The sequence below is a fragment of the Aquila chrysaetos genome, chromosome 10, assembly GCF_900496995.4.
Source record: "Aquila chrysaetos chrysaetos chromosome 10, bAquChr1.4, whole genome shotgun sequence".
Lineage (NCBI taxonomy): Eukaryota > Metazoa > Chordata > Aves > Accipitriformes > Accipitridae > Aquila > Aquila chrysaetos.
The window spans coordinates 28,188,016-28,191,482 of record NC_044013.1 but is presented as its reverse complement, the minus strand read 5'-3'; positions in this window follow the sequence as shown (position 1 = coordinate 28,191,482).

Here is a 3,467-nt window from a genome sequence, read left to right as displayed (position 1 = left end):
TGACAGATTATATGATATCACATTGGGTAGTAGAAAAAAGAAAATGTGCTTGTTCTTTGTTTTTTCTCCATTCCTTCTCTGCATGGAGAATTAGATAATTTTCCTGTTTGTGGAGGAGTTTGTCTCTGAAAAGGCTATATGCTTCTTTTTTCCTAAATATGTCTTATTTTGCCCGTTATCTACCCCTGTCCTTCAGTGGGTGAGGGTGCAAAACTGAGGGTAGGAAACCCTTCAGAAGTCACAAGCCAACCCAACTGCCTGGTTCTGGGGAGGATTTTTCTCCAGGACCAGAGAAAGACCTAACTCTAGGCCCAGCAAACTGCTGCAGTTTCCCCTGAAATCACTCGTGTGCCACAGCTGAGAGCAACCCAGCATTTCCTCAAAGGTGAAGCACTGCTTCCACATGAACAGACTCTGCGTGACATGTTACACAAGAGCACTGGCTGGTGCTGGCGGCTGTCATATCATCCAGCAGGACAGCTCTGGACACGATGCAATGCCCGGGCTAACATCCTCTCCTGTGCCTTGTGCTGTGGTGTTCACCCATACTGGAGATGAGCTGGGAAAGGGCAATTCCCCTTGCAGCGGGGAGCAGGCTGCGGAGGAGAGGGCATGCCCTTCCTCTGTAGGAGAGATGCTTGTCTCAGGATATTGAGACCCAGCAGCTTCTACCCTGTGGCCAAAATGCCTCTCCCTCACCTGCAGCATTTTTGTGCTGGTGGATCTGATGTCCCCATTCCCCTTCTCATCTCCTCTCACGGAAATTACTGAGAACGGAGGCTGTTCACACTAGTCATGTCTCTCCTGACAGAAGTTCATTTGTAAATTCATATCGACCAAAGCAGCACGGCATTGATCTGTCTGCTTTATGTCCCAGCCAGCCATCAGTGACATTGCTGTTGCTGAGGGGTTGCATTCACAGCTCCGAGAGGGCAGGTGCGAGGCTCCCCACAGCTGGCAGGAGTGCGTGGGAGTCCCTGCCTCTCGACTGCTCTGTTCCCAGCAGGGCAAGAGCACACCAAAGGGCAACCACAGATCCCTGGTCCTCAGCCCGGCAGGGCAGCGGCCCGTGCTTAGCAGCCTGATTTGAAGCCCTTGGTGTCTGCTGACATGCAATGTAATCAGAAAGCACCAGCCCATTCTGTGAGCCTCTTTGGTAAGTTGTTAAAATAACAGCCTTGCAAAGTCCCTGATCAGCTCAAATATGCAGTGATACCAGAAATATGCCCATGAGTGAAATGTTCCTTCATTTAACAGGGAGAGAACACAGCCCCGCGCAGAGGAGAACTTGATAATCACTTGGTACAAGATTAGTTTTCCCACCTGTCTTTTTAAAACAGCTAACTATTTTCACTCAGTGTGAAAATATCTGTTAAAAATGTTTTCCAGGTAAAACTGTCCCTACTGGTGAGGAATGTTGCCAACTCTGCTCACTTGTTGGAAGTCTGACCGTTCTAAGCTATGTGAGTGTGAGCTGAGGTTGTACAGTTCTCCAGCATGGTGAGGCCTTGGTGACACACATTGCAAGCTGGCCCTAGTCCATCCTTAATCTTTGGGCCCCGCTTCTACTTTCATGTGAGTGTCTGGCTGGACATCTACGCTTTCTGCACAGTGGGGACGCTTGCTTTCAGTGCTGAGGATAGTTGAGTACCTGTTGAGTACCCGTGGTCTCTCGCATGCAGCTGCAGAATTGTTAGATGTCTTTAGTTAAGTCGGTGAACTCTGCCAGTGCAGCAGATGCCTCCATTAACTGCTCAGCCACAGGCATTTTGCAAAACAGTAAAGAATGGGAGTGCACCAAAGGAGAGAATTGTTTTAGCTTTGATCAGCGTCCCCTGCAGCACTGGGTCTTCAAAGGGAGGCAAAAAGCTCCCTCCCTTTTGGTGTGCGAAGAAGCACTGTCCTGCAGTGCATGTCCGGATTGGACAGGGCGCTTGACTCTTGTCAGCACCCGTTTCTGTAACCCATAGTTCACCTTCCTTCACTTCATTTCTTTTTAACAGAAAGTGATCTTACAGCCCAGGCTGCGTCTGAGAGCAGCTCTGGAGGTGAAACAGCAGTGGAGAGGGAGGGCTTCATGCCAGCAGGTAGAAGAGGCAGTTCTCCTTGGGCCGGGGGGTCTCATGGGAGCTGAGCTGTTTGCTGCTCTTGGGCTCCAGGGAACAGGAGGAACGACAGGACAGTGTCAAAGAAACACCTGATTTTGCAGTCAGTTTCTCCTCTGCTTGCAAAGAGCTGAGCAAGGTCCTGAATGTTTGCAGATTTCAGTGGGATTTTGGTAAAACAAAGGCAGGTAAGCCTTGAGGAGTGATTCAGGAAACTCACTTTCCAATGCATTTAAACCTGGAGGCATTTAAAATCAACAGGCCTGTGAAGCTCCCTCAGTCCTGATGACCAGTGCCTAGGAAGGCTCAAAGTCTCCTGCTCAGTGCATCTGGGCTCCCATGTCCTGCCCAGTTCGGCTGAGTTTGATAGGCCTTGTCCCTGAGGCATGGTGCAAACCTCCCTGCCCCCCTCCGCCAGCTCTGATTGCTTTTGTCCCAGAAATCAAAACCATCCACAGAAACGTCCCTTCAGCCTGGTGAAAAGCTCTCCCTTGAGCTGTGGGCAACCATCCTGTGAAAGGGAGAGGTTGTAGACCCTGCTTGTACATCCCAGGACATGCGGGCATAAGCTGGGATGCAGTTGTGTGTGCCCAGGGCTCGCCTGGCACTGAGATGCTGCAGGAGGGAGTGAAAGACTCCCTGGGACCATGTAAGGGCAGGAAGGGCAGTAGCAGACCAGGTATACGCTGACTGCCCATGTGCATTGCATTGAAAGGAGCTGGGTGTACCGTGGGTGAGTGTTCCAGCCCTCCCACTCTGGTGCCTGGCCCATCTGCTGAGGCGAAGCGCTTGTCCCCGCTCCTAGCAACGAGGGAGGGTTCGGTTCAGAAGGGACCAGCAGGACTGTTTTGTGTGGCCTCCATCGTAACACAGGCCAGAAGCTTCCCCCAACGAGCCCCGCACCACCCGGACAGTTAAACTCCATCCTCCAGCGCCTTTGCTTTGGGGGGGAAGGGTGCTTTGGGTGCGCAGGTGGGGAGTATTGCATAAATGTGTATGGCAAATGGGTTTGGCGGCCTGACCAGGGGACAGGGCAGTGCACGGGGTCAAGTTGCTCACCTGTACATGCTGTTTTGGTGGGTCTCAGCCTTGTGGTGCGAGCACTGGCTCAGCACCGGTGCCAGGTGCCAGCAGTGGCACCCAGGGCCAGCAGTGCTGCAGGGAGCTGGTCTGTGCTACAAGTCAGGGTTGCTGGTCAGAGGTTGTTCAAAGTCTCAGTGCAACTCTCTGCTCTGCAGTTATGACCCACATCCTTTGTTTTTACCCATAAAGCACATAGCTGATCGCAGCGATATCCCTGCAGCTTGGTTGTTCTTAAGCTCTTTTTGTTGGCAAGAAGCAAATGATTCTCTCAGCGCATCT